At 34.4% G+C, this 19,959-nt stretch overlaps 1 pseudogene; it reads left to right on the top strand.

Moving 5' to 3' along the window:
- The first annotated feature begins 342 nt into the window (after nucleotides 1-342).
- LOC128184901 (neurogenic locus notch homolog protein 1-like) lies at nucleotides 343-19,477 on the top strand (annotated as a pseudogene).
- Nucleotides 19,478-19,959: the final 482 nt, after the last annotated feature.

The following is a 19,959-nucleotide window of genomic DNA, read 5'->3' as shown; positions in this document are numbered from 1 at the left end:
ATAGATTTGGGGAGAAAAAACTCCGTTCTAATTTTCTTCTCCTTCTCTGTGATGTCAAACATGATTCACAAAAGATATTCCAAAAAACTACACGTAAATGCATATAGATATACAGCGTTCATTTAAAAAAGAAACGTATGACTGATTACGCCCTAAGTTCAACGCCAAAGGTGGGGTGAAACGTTCAATTGACAAGTCGATAGCATTTCCCCGGCTTCAACGACACAACCAAAATTTTTTTTGAAGCTCGAAATGCTTTACAAAGTTTATTTATCAAATATTCATTTTACCAATTCAGTGCATATTGATTTCCCATTTCTGCATATAATGGAATCAAAAATTTAAAAAAACAAACTCTATAACAATTAAAAACTCAAACGGTGCATTATCATTGCTTCGAAGTGTGCATTCGGACTGTAAAGTGTATATTTATACATGCAGTACAATGTTGCTGTTCCGAATCTGTCGATGTCCGTGGTTTTTAATAAGTTTCCTTGTGCCGTGTTATTGCAGCTTAAAACCGGGCTTCTCTAAACTTCATCGAGGACACAGATTGGACAGGAAACTGATCCAGACATTCACAGAAGTCAGTTTCTTGGACTGTGTGACGGAATGTATGGTGACACCTCGGTGTAAATCAGTCAACTTTTTCAAAGGGGCAAATTACTGTGAACTGAATTACGAAAACAAGACGACAGCAGAGTCTAACTACATGGACAGTGCTGGATGGGTATACAGTGAAAAAGATCATTGGCCAAAGGTAAATTTATTAAAGTCCTTAGAAACCGACTACGCAGCACAGTTAAAGAGGTTCGATCCTTTGATTTTGGGTAGCCATTTTGTGTCACCTCTAGTCTGGAAATTCAGTGTCATATATGAATTCTACTTGTAAATTCCCTTTTTACAATGCCAAATAAACTATATAAAATAAAATAGTGAAGGAAAAATTCAATATTAAGATAGTTGAGAAAGGGACTATATTTTGTGGCGGAAGGTTTTTAAGAAGAAAATGAACATTTTTCATATCTCAGTTGTTTTAGAGTACCGTAATTTTACCTTTCTTATTTTCCGTGCAGACCAGTTTTATTTGGTGAGAAAATGAATGGTGTAAACATTTCAATTAACTTTAAGTGGGGGTGTACTGTAGATCCCTAATTAAAAGCTCACAAGTGTGTTTGACACTAAAAGAATCAATGTAGTTACATAACATTCAGCCGATTAACGTACGTGAATAAATAGTCATTTAACTGGACGATGGTCGGTTTAGAGATAAATAAATATTCTCTGTTTGGATAAATTATATATGTCAATTATCACGCCAATCAAATCTCATTATTGTATGTTTTTCCAAGATACGTTAGTCGTAGTAAGAGTTTAAGAGTTAGAAATTGAGAGTCAAGAGACAAGTCGTCCGTCTTATCCGCCTCGTTTCAACTAATTGTTTATTTTGTTATTAAGGACGTTGTTTATTAGTGTTTAAGTTCTCAAATTCAGATTGTTATAAAGTTCAATGTCATGAGTAAAATGTGTTCTAAACACATGTGTTTAGTTATATACACTTGTTTCAGCTTCTGTACACTTCGAATATTAATTGAATTAGTGAGAATTGAATGGGGTAACGTAACTGAGACGAGAAATCAGCACAATTTCGCAACAGAGAACAGCTTTCAAGGAATAATTTACTTTAACGTGTAACGTTCAGACACATTAGCTATTTACAATTGATGTGTTTTCCCCAGCAAAAATAATAATTACTGGACACGATCTCGTTGCGAGCAACGAGGAAGTCTTCCGTCTGATTTTAGAACTTGAGATTTATGTTTGATCTTGATTTTCCTTTTTAACACTTAAAATGATTTAAAACAGGAAAGGAGGGTCTACAATTCAAGGGCCAGATACTAATTTGTTTTAGGTGTCAGAGCTTTGTTCAACAAGTGTTTAGAAATTCGTCACCGTTCTTGAGTTATCTGTGAAAAACGTTTAAGAGGCCGGTCCCCTATCTCCTTATTGGGCCACTGAACCAAATTTTTAAGGTTGCATGTTGTTAAGTACATTATTTTGAGCATCTTTTCTTTTACACTGCATTTCAAAATATTTTTCCTTTTTGAGATATACATGTAGGTGATCAAAGTTTTGGACTTTTGAGCCCTATAAACCCCTAATTACGTAACACATTAGAAAATCATTATGTTGATAGGCTATATAAATGTAAGATAAACATATTTGCTTCTATAATCTATAACAAAATACCCCTCGGTTAAGAGCTATAGGAAAAAGACTTTAGAGCCCTCTAGGTCCCTACATTCAAGGGCCAGCCCCTTTTTCTTGGTATCAGATGTAAGGTCAATTGATTTTATAGACAATATGTTCAACAATTGTTTAGAAATTCGTTACAATTCCTGAGATATCTGATAAAGAATCTTTTAGGGGCCGGTCCCGTATCTCCTTATTTGGGCCGCTGAACCAAATTTTTAAGGTTGCAGGTTGTTAAGTACATCATTTTGAGTATCTTTTCTTTTACACTGCATTTCAAAATATTTTCTTTTTTGAGATATAGGTGATCAAAATTTTGAATTTTTGACCCATAAAATTCCCTAATTACGTAACACATGAGAAAATCATTATACTGTTAAGCTACATAACTGTTAGATAAACATATTTGCTTCTGTAATCTATTACGAAATATCCCTAGGTTAAGAGCTATAGGAAAAAGACTTTAGAGCCCTCTAGGTCCCTACATTTAGGGACCAGCCCCTTTTTCTTGGTATCAAATGAAAAGTCATTTAATTATAAAGACATTTTGTTCAACAAGTGTTTAGAAATTCGTTACCATTCTTGAGATATCTGAGAAAGAATGTTTTAGGGGCCGGTCCCTTATCGCCTTATTGGGGCCGTTTAACGAAATTTTGAAGATTGCATATTATTTCGTATATCATTTTGGGCATCTTTTCTTCTATACTGCATTTCAAAATATTTTTCCTTTCTGAGATATGGGTGAACAAAATTTTGGACTTTTGGCCCCTAAAAACCCCTAATTACGTAACACATGATAAAATCATTACGTTGCTTGGATACATAATTGTAAAATAAACATATTTGCTTCTATAACCTTTCACAAAATATCCCTCAGTAAAGGGCTACAGATTAAAAAAGACTTAAGAGTCCCTTTGTTCCCTAATTTGAGGGGCCAGACCCTTTTTCTTGATATCAAATGAAAGTTCATTTAATTCGTAACACATTTTACATAACATGTATATAAAAAATATTTTTTAGAAAAGAGATAAACAAAGAAAACCAGAAAAAATAACGACGTTTTTAAAATCCCAATTTCCGGGTCCAGGCGAGCTTCAGCGCCTTTTGAGTCAGACACTAATGAATGCCTAAAGACACATCTACAATCTTTCGACTACAATCCCTGAAAGTTTGAACTCAATATCTTCAATCGTTAAGGAGAAGATCCCAGGACAAGCTGACCCTCTGAAAATCGCTTAAACGTCAATATATCAAAAACGAAAATGACGTCATCGAAATAAAAAATTACGTATAAAGTTTAGATCAGTATCTATCATGTCTGAAAGTTTCATGAAAATCGGTGGAGTCGTTTTTGAGAAATCGCGTGCACAAAATTTGTTGGAAAAAAAAGAAAAATAGCGAAGAAAAAGAAACAGAACGAAAACAATAAGGTCTTCCGTTGGAAACGGAAGACCTTAATAAAAACTACCGTCACATTTAAAAAAATTGATCCAGCAGCCATTTATTGCAACCATGCAAGTTGAAGCAGCTAGCAGACAATTGGTAAAATCATCAAGGGCATTTAAGCGGGAAAATGTGCTTTGTAATCACCATATTTTAACGATATCACGGTTACTGCATAATTAATTTATTTGTTGGATGATAAAGAAAATTTGACGCAGCAAAACTTTTCTCGCATCTACGACTTTAAAAAAAATAGACATGCAGTTCAAAATTTGTCATCTGAGCGGACCACTTTAAAACGTTCAAAACTCCGTTGCATACAATTTTTGAAATAATATACATACATACTGTACATTTTGATAAACACTCATTATTTGAGAGAAGGTAAAATAAGTTACATTAACAGTAAGCTCGCGTATTCATCAATGTTTTATTTGGCAGGAACTGGCTGGTGCTTGTTCGAACTCACCCTGTGAAATCAACCAGACATGCAAACACAAGAAATATTCTGAGGATAAATTCTTTGAATGTGTTCTGTCAGGTAAAATCATCCGGTAACCTTTTTTAAATGCAACAAGATATCTGTGAGCCAATGCTCACTAGTGATACCCCCGCTCTGATGTGAATATGCAAAATAAGCAAAGTCGACATTTAACAGAAAGCTGGCATCCGATTGGTACAGAAATATATCCCACAATATGGCATGCCTAAACAAATAGTGGGTTAAAATTTCAAGCATCTGTGATAAATAGTTGCTGAGAAATCTTTGACGAAAATTTTTTGAAAATTTTGGTTAAAAAATAAGCAAAGTCGTCATTTAACAGGAAGTTGACGTCTGATTGGTACAAAAATATATCCCACAATATTGCATGCCCAAACAAATAGTGTGTTAAAATTTCAAGCATCTGCGATAAATATCTGCTGAGAAATCTTTGACGAAAATTTGTTTGAAAATTTTGGCTAAAAATAAACAAAGTCATTATTTAACAGGAAGTTGATGTCCGATTGATACAAAAATATATCCCGCAATATGGCATGCCAAAACAAATAGCGTGTTAAAATTTCAAGCATCTGTAATAAATAGTTGCTAAGAAATCTTTGACGGAAATTTGTTTGAAAATTTTGGCTAAAATAAACAAAGTACTCATTAAACAGGAAGTTGGCGTCCGATTGGTACAAAAATATATCCCAGGATATAGCATGCCTAAACAAATAGTGTGTTAAAATTTCAAGCATCTGCGATAAACAGTTGCTGATAATTCTTTGACAAAAATTTGTTTGAATATTTGGCTAAAAATAAGCAAAGTCATCATTTAACAGGAAATTGACGTCTGATTGGTACAAAAATATATCCCACAATATGGCATGCCTATATAAATACTGTGTAAAAATTTCAAGCATCTGCGATAAATAGTTGCTGAGAAATCTTTGACGAAAATTTGTTTGAAAATTTTGGTTAAAAAATAAGCAAAGTCGTCATTTAACAGGAAGTTGACGTCTGATTGGTACAAAAATATATCCCACAATATTGCATGCCCAAACAAATAGTGTGTTAAAATTTCAAGCATCTGCGATAAATAGCTGCTGAGATAAATGCGACAGAAAGTTTTGTTACGGACGGACAGACAGACAGGCAGACGGACGAAAGACAGACAGACAGACAGACACACAAGGGTAAAACAGTATACCCCCTCTCTTTCGGAGCAGGGGTATAATTAGATACAATTAAAAATCTACCACAGGATGAATCTCTGCCATTCAGTTAACTGAAAGGTGACGGATAGGTAACTGAAATGTGGCTGAATGGCATAGCTATGCCATTCAGTCACCTTTCAAGACCATTCAGTTATCATTCAGTTGACTGAATGGCAGAGGTTCATCCTGTGTACATGTGTTAAATGTACATCTACATATTTGGTTGTCCTTATGCATTTTGACAAAAACTTAGAGCTTTTTTCTCTAACAAAAGAACTCATCTAAACCAGAATAATAAAAGTCCATTTGTCAAAAAGTATTATGTTTTAATCTAACACAATATACTAAATTTATGTCAAGAAATTTAAATTGTTAGATATAATTAAATACTTAAACAATTACAATGGACTAGAAAAATTGACATTGACAACTTGTCGTACCTTTTTGTAAAGTAAAATGTAGCCTCTTGTCCGAGGTATTGATCAGATTAATTTCACTGTTGAAATTTATTGTATTTTTGTTGATAAGATTGTGGAATTCCCGATATAAAAGGAATAGATCTGGGTTCAATAAAACGTGAGGACGCAATTGGTTTACACAGGAGGATACACGCCTCATGTGCTGACGGATACTCCCAGTCTGGTTCAGGACGGCTGAATTGTTAGTCAAACGGAGAGTGGAAAAACGACATTGTCTGTACAGGTGAATATGCTAATTTGATATGCGAGGAAGTAAATCATTAATGCTTTAGTATTTTGTATAATAATTGATATTTTAAATGGATGTAAATGAAACCAGGAAATTAATTTTTTTGGTTCCAATTACACAACATGTAAAATGAAACGGGTTTATTATTATTTCCTTGGATATCACGAGTACTGAGCCACATTCACGGCACCAGCAATGCCATCAGTCTTGAACAACGCAGTGAAAGTGTTAGCAAATAAATTGATTGACAATTAAAATGTTCCTATGAACATGAAATAAAACACGTACAGCTGTGCAAACAACATAACGCACTGAAGCTTGTATATTATTTTTAAAGAGCTAATTGTTGTTAATGATAGACATAAACCATTGAAAAAGTAATGCCTTCATACATGTATCTATCAAATATTTCAACATTTTTGTTTTCTGTACTTTTTACCATGTTTTTTCTTTGTTTTTTTTTCTCCTAAGGTAAAGGTCTGCATTTAAAACATTAGCAGGTACAACCTTCTCCAGTCTGCACTTATCTTGAAATCTTTTTGAGGAAATAAAACCTAGCACACTTTAGTTCAATTTAACTTTGAATCTCCCATTGTCGGTTCTTATCAATTCATATTATTGAAAGTACCTAATATTTTCTATTAAAAACGAAAGATGAAGAGTATCTGTCTGAACATTGCTTATTCGTCTTTTTAAAATACGAATGTCCTCTGTATATGATATATCACTTTTTTTTGTAAAAAAAAAAATATGATACATGTACAATGTTTTGATTTATAAAAGAAAAACGAAATGCGGATCTTTTAATCCAAAAATTTAAACTGTGAATCCATTATGACCCAATATCATAATAATGTCGATAAGATACAAAAAGAGTCTTTTCAAAAAAAAAAATAAAGAAGAGGAAGGCTGTTAATATGGTTGTTATATTTAATATTTTTTCTGCAAAATTGTTCACGGATAATATTGTATTGCAAAAATGTTAACATACTTCGACAAATCATTATTAATTTTGCTCGCAAAAGAAATTTCCTAAACTAAGTGTATCAATTTTTTTAATTTTTTTTTTTTTTTTTTTTTGGGGGGGGGGGGGGGTGGGGGGGGGGATATTTTTCAACCTCGTATGAATTTTTTTTCTTCATAAATATGTGGACGATACAAGCATATATCTTTAAGCAAAATATGATATTAGAGTTGAAATAGATGAAATATTCGCATTCCTTGAATATATTGTTCGAATATAAACCCGTGCATATTTTATTATCTTAGGTGAAAGAAGCAAAATCTAATCATGATTTCTTTAAATTCTAAATCTTAAAAAATGTTAATGAATATTGTGTGGATTCAGGTTTGATAAATCCTGATCACATGTTTTTAGATTTCTAAATTGTAGCTGCGCAGTTCGACAGCTGTTTTATGTGATTAAAAAGGTACTGTCCTGTTCTTGTGTGCACAATATGCATACAAAACACCATGTAAAATCTCACATTTATGGCTTTTGTATCTTCTGGCAACAATTTCGGTCAGTTTCTGGCAGAAACAAGTCAGTTCAAGAACTGGGTACATTCTTATCCTCAAATTTATAAGATGGCCGCACATCCCCCTTAAATCCGGACTATGTTTATAATGCCAGTATATTCAATCACATAGCGTAACATTATAATTTATCTTTATATTATAATTATGATGCGCTTTGTAAGACAATAATAACTTTTCTTTTTTAAAACCATGCTCCTTTCAATGTCTGACTTATGAAACTGTAAGTTAATATATTTTAACTGGTAAACTTTTCAGATATTAATGAATGTCTGGATAATCCATGTCACAACGAGGAACATGCAGTAACTACAATGGATCTTTCGAGTGTACATGCGCAGGTGATTTCACAGGGGCACTCTGTAATGAAGGTAAACTCTCAAACACAAACACTCTCTCTCTCTCTCTCTCTCTCTCTCTCTCTCTCTCTCTCAGAAATTATAATAACTGTAAAATTGATATGCAATTTAAAAGTCATTAATGTAATGTACATGAGAATCAGAAGCAAAATATGAAACTTGTGACTAAGACTGCTGTGTTGACTTTACTCAATGAAATAGCAAGTAACAGATGTACGAAAGCCGAGAAGGATCATTCGAGATTCGAGATTCAAAATACGAGATTCGACATACGAGATTCAAGACTCGAAATTCGAGATTCAATATCTAAATTAACCAATCAAATCAAGGATCTGAAAATGTGTATCCTAGCGACATCAAACTGTTCTAAATAAAGATCATCCGTACATGCTCTTATATACAAATAAATGCTATGTTCACTTCTCCCTACCTAACTAATAATTATTTGTATTTACTTTTACACGGAATATCTAAGTAGACTAGTAATAATGCAGTGTGCTTCACGGATCTAAGTGATTTTGTTTGCCCTGGTGCATTTCCACCTGATGCGTTTGAACCCTGGGGTATTTCACCACCAGTAATGGTTTAAACCCCGGGTTTATTTACCCCTTTTGTGTAAAAATGCAGTTATGGTAGAGAACTTCATAAGCGTAGCTAATTTTTCTGTAGGGGGGTCCTAGGTCAATTTTAAATAATTTTACTATGTAAATTTAATAAGCTCCAATTTTCCCGAGGAGGGGTCCAGATCCCCTGACCCCCTCCTTTCTAGATCCGCGCATGAAGATTAGTACATGTATTAAAATAATCAAAATATAAATAATCAGTTCAGTTTCACCAATAAATATAAGCATTACTTATCTTTTTATGTATGCATACAGTCATACACTAGTACTATGATTATAAACAAATCATTGAGATATTATCGCATCATACGGAATTATTAATTAATATAATTTTTTTCCATTGCCTCAGTAAACAACTTATTTTATTATGAGTCTTACTTTTGGAATTGCTTTCAATATAGAAGGATACCTACTCTTTACAATTAAAGGTAGAGATGATATGGTGCCAATTTTTTCACATTGCCGATTTCTTGTGCAGAGAACAGTAAAACTTTTTAAAAATTTGATTGTGCATGAATATTTCAAAATTGATTGTTGTATTTTGTTATAATTCATTGATTGATATATCAACAAGAATGAATAAAAGGTATAGACAATCATATGCATCACAGCCACGTCAAGATTCTCGGTAGTTTCCTACCCTCCCACCTTCCCCGCACCAAAAATTGACAGTAATTACATATAAATCATACAAATGTTTTCTTTGTATGTAAGTAAATCTCTAAAGATGTAAATAAGCACTGCAAACAAAGATGTATGTATTTAATATACTACTACATTACACTTAGCCAGATAAAATGTAATCAGGGTGAAGCTACAAGGGGGCGAGTGGTGCAAATTTACCAATTTGTCGCCATACACACAGAATACCAAATAAAGAAACTGTGAATCGTGTGTGGAATGCATAAAAGATGGCGGCAAATTATCTCAATTAATCACTGCAAAAACCAACAAATAGGCTGTTATTTGGTACCTATCCTGCAAACATTGATAAAAAAAATGTTATCGTCACATAACATAGCCGATTAAGTTAATGTGTACATATGATCAACGTACATGTAATTCCAATATACAAAAAGGCGGACGTATCAGGCGGGGATCCAGAAAAATAAATTTCAAAAAGGATCGGTTGAAATACATTAAATGCTTTGAGAATTGTTTAAAACTATCGCACGGGTCAAAATGCATGATAGAAGCTATGTACAGTGTAATTGGAAACTTTCATTTTATATCAATATGTAGTATTACCTATTATAACAAATGAGAATATAGCACAACTGCCACAAGCAATACATGTCCTTTACCGGCACCACCACCCTCCCCATAAAAAAAATGAAACAATTGTCGTTTTATTTGCTAAAATGTATGTGGTTCAAGATTTTTCTAAAGGACATTAGAATTGAAAAATGAGTCGTACGTTTAAAGCTTATTTTGTCAAAATTTTTAGATTCATTTGGTTATATTTTAGTCCATTTGGGTAAATAGACGCACCAGCGCAGCTCTAATTTATATATAATCAGGCCATAAATTCAAAATATTTTCAAAAATTAATAGCTTTAATTCCAGTGGATAAGAAAAGGAAAGTCGAACTCGATTTGTGCTAATACCTGTGTTGAATGAATGGTACAGTAGGATATCCGCAAAAAAGTCCCGTATACTCTTTCCTACCCTATATTTATTGGAATATTAAATCCGATTATAAGAGTCAAATTAAAAATCAAGTACGGATATGTACCTGTTTATCAAAAGTAAAACTACTCATAATTTATCCACAGTGCATCGTTATGTAGCTACACAGAAAGGTTTATAATAATTTGCCGAACCAATTAATAAAAAACTTGGAAAACGAAGAGAAAACAAAGTGGGGACAGAATAACTGACAAATTAATTAGGACTATATAACCCCCCCCCCCCCCCCCCCCCACCTTTGAAATGTATATACTGAAAACAGATTATTGGAGTACAACATCCGAACACAATTGAAAATTTCATGTTTTTTTTTTTTTTTTATCATTTTCGCTAGCTAATGTAATGCATCACGAATACCCCAAACCCCCTCACAGAAAAAGGAAATGCTAGGTGGTTAAAATTAAAGCTTGCTAGTTGCTATGCCCTACCCTAGCTACCTCCTCTCTTTTCTCGTTTTAGAGGCTTAATTATTGTCTATATATGCTTGTAATGCCTTGTATCAAATCAAATCAATTTCAAACTCTAAATCAAAATTGACACTACAAAATTCTCTCCTCTCTCTCTCTCTCTCTTCCTCTCTCTCTCATATCGACAATTAATGGCATTGCCATACCCTACAATACACTATTCCTATCTGGATTGTTGTCGTTGAGGTTGTAAATCATTATATCCTCTATGGTTAAAAATTTTATCATAGCCTATATTTTGACATGTTGTTTATTTCATTGAATTTCGTTTCATAGCTAAAACCACACTCAGTTTTAATTATTTAGATTAAACAGATATTTCTTCGCGAGCCGATTTTTACACAGTTGGGGCGAATACACTTCGGGTTAAAATTGTTCGGGGGAAAATACATACAGGGCAAACAAAACTACTTAGATTCGCAAAGCCAACAGTGTTATCACTAATTTAATTGTTTAAACTGTGTGGGGTTAATTCATCAATGTTAGTTTAACTATTTTATAACCACTATACAAGAGCTATTAAGACATTTCTTTGTAAAAAAGAGCATGTACGAATGATATTTATTTAGAACATTTTGATGTTGCGTGGATATAGGTTTCAGATCCATGATTTGATTGGTTAATTTAGATATTGAATCTCGAATTTCGAATCTTGAATCTCGTATATCGAATCTCGTATTTTGAATCTCGAATCTCGAATGATCCTTCTCGGCTTTCGTACAGATGGGAGTTGAATAACACAAAGAGTAGGTGGATGGGGCAAAGTAGACTATAAACCAGTAAGCTTCTGACGTGTGATGATGCAATATACGCTCGGTATGGAAGGTAAACCATTTACAGAGAAATAAGTTTTGGGAGGTCTAAAAAGCTGATATCAAGAGAAATGGGCAAATAAAAGAGTGTTGAAATCTCAGGGAATCCACTTTGGTGAAAAATGTACTCATTCTGGCTATTAATTTTCACAGAAAAATAGTTATTGGCCTTACAAGAAGTGAAAGGTATCTGTGCTGAATGGAAACGTGGGAATTCTAGTTACATGTACAGAGTTTCGAAAACTCACTTTCCCTAGATACAGTGAATTGTGAAAAAATGCCCCCCCCCTGCCACCTTAACTTTGTTGCGAAATTATAAATAGGAGTCAAATGCAGATAATAAACAGTACAAAAATGTAGTTGGGGCCTTTAGGCTATACAACGTTTGATGACACACTAGCTAAGTTTAAAGGAGATAAGATTCCTACCCTGAAAATTTTAAAGTGTATTATTAGGTATGCATATTTTCATCAAATTTTGGTGTTTTCATTGCAAGCCTACTCTTGTTCATATGGAACTAGTTTACAATGTTCAACATGTAACATACTGATGCTAAAAAGTGTTGAATACAAGTCATTTAGCTATCCTCAGAAATTTTTAATGACAGCTCTATCTATGAAAGGAAGTTTAGCTATCAATATAGTAATTAGTATCTTCTTATCATTATCTTATATTTTGGAATATTGTTGACAGTTCTGCCGAACATCGCATTAGGTAAACCTGCCAAACAGTCATCAACAAAATCTGACTATAGCGCCGCAAATGCAGTGGATGGCAACAGAGGAACGAATCATCTTGTAGACAAGTGTACAGTTACAGATGATGGCGACAACAATCCGTGGTGGAGGGTGGATCTACAGGCTGTGTATTACATCACATCTGTCAGAATACTCAACAGGGGAAAAGATAAATACGGAGGTAAGTGTAAAAAAAAACATTGTAAACTGAATCGAAATATGGTAAATCAAGAAAACACTGAAGGTTAGATTTTGGTTTCTATGTCCATACATTATGTCAAATATGTGAAATTAAAATGTTAACCCCCCCCCCCCCCCAAAAAAAAAAAATTCATTGTTGATCTGTTTTTGTATTCTCTGAAAATAGAAGTTGTATAATTGGTATTATTTTGTAATAATGTAACACTTTAAAGATATTAATGCTTGAACAATTACCGGATTACATACATGAATGGGACAATATATCAGCTCAGTTTATAGAGCCAGAATATTATGATAGGATTAAATAAGATTTTGAATACGCTCGTAAGAATATTGAAAATCATAACATTAAAGGTACAGTTTTTAGCTCACCTGAGCTGAAAGCTCAAGTGAGCTATTCTGATCACATTTTGTCTGTCGTCCGTCTGTCCGTCCGACTGTCCGTCCGTAAACTTTTCACATTTTCAACATCTTCTCAAGAACTCAAGGCTAATTTCAACCAAACTTGGCACAAATCATTCTTAGGCAAAGGGGATTCAAAGTTGTGAAAATTAAGGGCCACACCCGTTTTCAAGGGGAGATAATTAGAAATTAATGAAAAATTTCGAGAAATTTTCAAAAATCTTCTTCTCAAGAACCAGAAAGCCAGGAAAGCTGAAACTTGTGTGGAAGCATCCTCAGGTAGTGTAGATTCAAAGTTGTGAAATTCATTACCCCCGGGGGTAGGGTGGGGCCACAATGGGGGGTCGAAGTTTAACATAGCAATATATAGAGTAAATCTTTAAAAATCTTCTTCTCAGAAACTAAACAGCCAGGAAATCTGAAACTTGTGTGGAAGCATCCTCAGGAGTGTAGATTCAAAGTTGTGAAAATCATGACCCCCGGGGGTATGTTGGGGCCACAATGGGGGGGGGGGGTCGAAATTTTACATAGGAATATATAGAATAAATCTTTAAAAATCTTCTTCTCAGAAACTTATCAGCCAGGAAAGCTGAAACTTGTGTGGAACCAGAAAGCCAGGAAAGCTGAAACTTGTGTGGAAGCATCCTCAGGTAGTGTAGATTCAAAGTTGTGAAAATCATAACCCCTGGGGTTAGGTTGGGGCCACAATGGGGGGTCGAATTTTTACATAGGAATATATAGAGTAAATCTTTAAAAATCTTCTTCTCAGTAACTAATCAGCCAGGAATGCTGAAACTTGTGTGGAAGCATCCTCAGGTAGTGTAGATTCAAAGTTGTGAAAATCATGACCCCCAGGGGTAGGGTGGGGCCACAATGGGGGGTCGAAGTTTTACATAGGAATATATAGAATAAATCTTTAAAAATCTTCTTCTCAGAAACTAATCAGCCAGGAAAGCTGAAACTTGTGTGGAAGCATCCTCATGTAGTGTAAATTCAAAGTTGTGAAAATCATAACCCCTGGGGTTGGGTTGGGGCTACAATGGGGGGTCAAAGTTTTACATAGAAATATATAGAGTAAATCTTTAAAAATCTTCTTCTCAGTAACTAATCAGCCAGGAATGCTGAAACTTGTGTGGAAGCATCCTCAGGTAGTGTAGATTCAAAGTTGTGAAAATCATGACCCCCGGGGGTATGTTGGGGCCACAATGGGGGGGGGGGTCGAAATTTTACATAGGAATATATAGAGTATTTCTTTAAAAATCTTCTTCTCAGAAACTAATCAGCCAGGAAAGCTGAAACGTGTGGGAAGAATCCTCAGGTAGTGTAGATTCAAAGTTGTGAAAATCATGACCCCTGGGGGTAGGGTGAGGCCACATGGGGGGGGGGGGGGGGGTGTTATAGTTTTACATAGGAATAAAGAGTAAATCTTTAAAAATCTTCTTCTCAGAAACTAATCAGCAAGATGATTCTTTTTAGTTGTTAAGACTTTGGCTCCATGACAATTCTTCGGCCTCACAAGAAGGTTCAGAGTTTGATGTAGCTTAATATCCCATATATAATTAATTGTAAAGGATCTTTTTGAGATCTGCAATACTCAACATGTGATATGACTATAAAATTGAAGCAGGCAGCTATTTTTTCATTAGAATCTTTTTAAGGTCTTCCGTTTCCAACGGAAGACCTTATAGTTTTCGTACGATTTCTTCTTCTTATTATTTTTTTCCACAAATTTTGTGCACGCGATTTCTCGAAAACTATTCCACCGATTTCAATCATTTTTTCACAGAAGATGGGACTTGATGTAAACTTCATACGTTTTTGAGATTTTTTCTGTCGTCACTTCCGGTACCGATTTATCGGCCATTTTGCACATTTTCACGACCCATTTTGTGCAGAGCTGATCTCAGAAACTATGAGAGATATGACTATGAAATTTTCAGGATAGGTAGTCTATAGTTTGAAGTTGTGCACTATTATGTTGTTTTACACCAGTGGCGCCATTTCTTGTAGCCCGCCTGGGCTCGAAAATTGAGTACGAGTTTTCATTCAAAATTTTCAAAGGTTTTCATCTGTATCTTTTTATCAGTTGATATTTTGTTAAGATATATATAACAAAAGTAGTAGATAATTAAACGTTCTTTCCAACAAAATCAAGAAAAAGGGGCTGGCCCCTTAAATTAGGGGCCAAGACACTCGTAAACTCTATTACAAATAACTTAAAAACGATCAAAATTTTATAATGCAACATAGAAGCAAAGTTGTTGATTGTAGCAATATTTATCAGGTAAAATCATTTTCACACCCATTTATGAAGTAATTAAGGATTTTAAAGGGCCAAAGTACTTAAACTTTGATGCAATATATCTGGAGAAGGAGACATATTTTGTTAGGCAATGTAGAAAAGAAAATGTTTGCATTGATGATTCTAATCGATTCCACTAATCAAAACTCTAAAGTCTGTCCCCATTAAGGATCTAGAGGGCTGGCCCCTAAAATATTCAATCATTTGTATCTCAAACATGAACAACAATTTTAGATGGGTGTAAGAACAAAGTTAGTATTCGTGAGACCTTTCGATTGAACTCAAGAAAAAGGGGATGGTCCCTTAAATGAGGGGCCAAGACACTCGTAAACTATATTACAGATAACTTGAAAACAATCAAGATTTCAAATATCTTTGGTACCTAGCCTTTTTACAAAATTGATACCAGCGAGAGTTTAGTCACTGTAAGTGATTGAGACACAAACTTTTATAAATGATAGACAATCGATTGAAGATATATTTAACGGGTTTTCTTTTGTCAACCGTCACTTCCGGTACTCACCAGAAGAGTTCAAACAATTCATTTTTTTCACAAGTTTAACTGATTACCTTTGGTGTTTCATCTTCGATGATTAACATGATTAACAGTGCTGTACACTAAACAAATGTATAAAAAAAAAACCTAGCTTTTATTTTCATAAACCTCTTTTGTTCGTCCGTTTTCGAGACAAAAAACCTAGATTCACCAAGATCGCAGATTTGACAGAGAATATCGATATTTCATCGTATCATATGAAAACAAAATCGGACGGAAGACCTACTCGTTACTCGTAACGAGATCTAGTTGTATTACTGTTTTGGGTTATTGGCTTTGATTTATTGATTCTTGATTATTTTAATTAATGCATCCACTGTTAACCAATTAATGTGATGATTATTTTTATACAATAATAAATATTTAATGTATATAAGTTGTTCTGCATAAGTAGTTTTGGGTTAGGCTGGATTAGTTTGTTTATTTTGGATTTCCAATTTTTAGATTCTATGAATTGTTTTAGGCTGGCACATATATAGGGACAGTGTCTATTGCATTGCAATGAGTGACTGTTTGGGGTTAAACTTGAACAGGTACGGAGAGATTGAGGGTGTTGACATCCCTGCTCTTTCTAGTCTTCGTGTTTTTCTAACCAACGATACAGAATGTGCGGACATTTCTGCCCTGTATCGCATTGATACAAGTGTGCGGTCATACCTGCTTGTATTGGTGGTGGTTGCGGCGGAGCACTAGTGTATGGTCATCCTTGCTGGTGTTCTGGCCTTTCTAGTGCAAGTGTGCGGCACTCCCTGCGTTAGGTTGAGCTGTTGGCGCAAGTGTGAGGTCATCCCTGCTTGCGTTATCTCTGCTTGCATTAACGTTGGTACCTGTTGAGTTGCGTAGGTGTGCGGTCATCCCTGCCTGCATAACGTTGATTCCCTATATATGTGCAGGAGCGGTGATTAAAGTCTGCTCATGTAAATATTTTCAGCAATCAGGGCTATCCGAGTTCCAAGGGGGGAAAATGGATTTTATTTATACAGGATCTACATGTATTAATGTACATTGTCCAGATTGTATTATGACTCCATTAAGCTGACTTTATCATACCTATTGTTCCTCAGGTGAGCGATGTGGCCCATGGGCCTCTTCTTCATTATATGTTATACGGAATTCGAGATTCCTTTGGCTCAAACCCCATTATGATATTCTGTACTAATGAGTATCAGGAATACACCCAACAAACACGTTACATAAAATGTAAAAGGGTTCAGTCAGGAACAGAACATTAATTTTATAGCGGTGATTAGTATGAAATCGCTTTTGTCTTTAAAATGACAATACATAAGTAATTTAACAATGATTTCTTTAAAAGCAAACACAGGTTTATGGTTATAATACTAATGATGCCTACAGGTTAAGTACTGCTGTTGTAAGTCGTCTTCCTTCTGAAATAGTATGACAGGTCTCTGCATTTCTCACTTGGAATCAAAATAAACGTGAATCACATTGTTAAGATTTTTTTATTGTGTCGTATGTCTAAACAAAGCTGTACATTTAACTATATATTATTCAGCAACTGCGTTTGACAGGTTTGATACATGTACACGCAAACTCTATAATTGTACTTAAAATACCTAAGACTTAAAGTATGTATCTGCAATGATACCAATCCAATCAGTATGTACCATACATGTAATAAAATCCTAATGTTTACTGACCTTCTAAAAATGGGGATATAACTCAGTAATTAACAAATGAAAAGCTGTCAATGTGACAGCAAACCGGGTTTTCTTTTATGTGAACTGTATCCATAATCCATGTTAACCCGTATCCAGTGAAATGGATAAGGTCAAAGAGTACCCTATATGCAATAGTTTGCCAAAAAATGTCTAAGTTCAAAAGCTGGTATTTTTTTCATAAATAATCAGAATCAAAATCCTAGCAGTATGCACACCTCTGATATGTACAATTGATCTGCAAAAGAACAACTTTTTATCTTGAAAACTGTAGGAGGAGTTATCCGTACAATGAGGGTACCCTATATGCAATAGTTTGCCAAAAAATGACTAAGTTCAAAAGCTGGTATTTTTTCATAAATAATCAGAAATCAAATCCTTGCAATATGCACACCTCTGATATATGTACAATTGATCTGCAAAAGAACAACTTCCTATCTTGAAAAAATGTAGGAGGAGTTATCTGTACAATGAGGGTACCCTTTTGGCAGTCGCCCGGCCGCCCGCCATTTTCACCATTTTAATAACCGGATTTTTTCGTTGGAAAACTCGGTTAAAAAATGACTACTGTAATGACAGATTTTTACATGTTGTTGTTAGATTACATGAACCAGTACTATTTTTCTTTAAAAAAACACTTTTTAGCTAACCTTGGCTGAAAGCTCAAGTGAGCTATTCTGATCACATTTTGTCTGTCGTCCGTAAGTTTTTCACAATTTCAACATATTCTCCAGAACAACTTGGCCAATTTCAACCAAACTTTACACAACAGCACCCTAAGGCTAAGGGAATTCAAAGTTTTAAAAATTTAGGATCACGTTCTTTCTTTTACAAGGAATTTTCTTTTAGAAAAATTTAAAAGAATTCTTCTCAAGAACCATTTGGCCAAGAAAGCTGACACTTTTGTGTTAATTCAAAGTTGTGAAAATCATGACCCCCGGGTGTAGGGTGGGGCCACAATGGGGGGTCGAATTTTACAAAGGATCATATATTGAGTAATTCTTTACAAATCTTTTTCTCAGAAATCAATCAGCCAGGCAAGCATTCTCAGGTAGTGTTAATTCAAATTTGTGAAAATCATGAGCCCGGGTGTCGGATGGAGCAGCTTTTTTGGTAATATCATTTGTTAACACATAAACTGTATACAAGATGTCGTGTCAGACAAAAGACTTGCATATACGAACATGTACACGACCACATAAAGTGAATAACTTAATAGAAAAAAAGAATGAGTTGAAAGATTTTATAACAGTTAATAACTGTCTAAACTTTAGGAGTGAAAGGCAAGTTTAATAAAACAGATCATTATATTCTTGAATAGTTATATGAGATTTGTAAATACAAAACCAATCTAAGAAATCCTGTGTATATATACATTTTCTTCATAAAAACAGCCGTTATGCTGCTTTTATTATCTTGCAAATGTTTAGAAATAATTAATATTAATATACTAAGGTTTTTGCAGGTATAAGATAAGACAATAAGGACTATTATTATGAATACAATCAGTCTCATATCCCTGAAGAATAAAAAGTTATGTGTTACCCTAATTTTCGGGTTTGTATTTATTTGTCTGTTGCTTTTAAAATCACTATCGCAAAAAGTTTAAACCTTCAGGCCACGTTCACCTCATTATAAAAGCAAGCAAACCATTCACAAAGCCTGAACCGTGCAGAAACTGAAGCGGACTGTTTAAAAAGCTTACTGAATCGATCCGTGCAACTAGTGTAGTACCATGTTCTAGTGTTCTGTACATACCCTTAATGACCATAATTTGACTATTTTCAGATGTGTCATACAAGCTGCATGATGTTACCGTCACAGTAGGGCTGTCAGAATCAGATGTAAACCATGTCTGTGGTTTCTTTGCTGGCCCGGGTACTGCATCACAGCTGGTCGTTTTCGACTGTCCAACATCACTACAGGGGAGATTCGTAAAGATCTCCAAAACAAAAGAGGCCCTCACTCTGTGTGAAGTTGACGTGTTTGGCGTCCCCGTCTTACCATTAAATTAGTTTGTGTCATAGATAAAAAGTTACCGTATAAAAATACATGCATTTTTTGTGCATTCCGGACAATATATTATGTTAATTCATCTAAACAAGTCTTAATTATGCTTTCAGTCAGTTCAGGCATACATGAATCTTTTACAACAAACACCATTGCATACAATGTAACAGAGCACTGAAATCTTATACCACTGCTTTGGAATCCAATACCGTTACATATAATCTCATGAATGCCATTAATCATACCATAACATAGCATACATCATGGTTCAACTCGCTTTAAAATGATTATATTTTAGAGGAATAATGTTAATATTACAGAACAGTGGTGGGTTTTAGCTTCTTATCATTGTAATTCAAATGTGTTGAACTCTTCTGTATAAAGAGGCGTTTTCGTGCAATTGTCATAGCATACCATAACATATCTTATCGTTAAGCCTTTCATTTCAAAGTTTTATAGCATATCATTGTAATAGTATAGCATATCA

This window comes from Crassostrea angulata, chromosome 5, assembly GCF_025612915.1.
Source record: "Crassostrea angulata isolate pt1a10 chromosome 5, ASM2561291v2, whole genome shotgun sequence".
In the NCBI taxonomy this organism is placed as follows: domain Eukaryota; kingdom Metazoa; phylum Mollusca; class Bivalvia; order Ostreida; family Ostreidae; genus Magallana; species Magallana angulata.
Note: the sequence above shows the minus strand (reverse complement) of the source record. Positions and strands in the feature narration are given on the sequence as shown.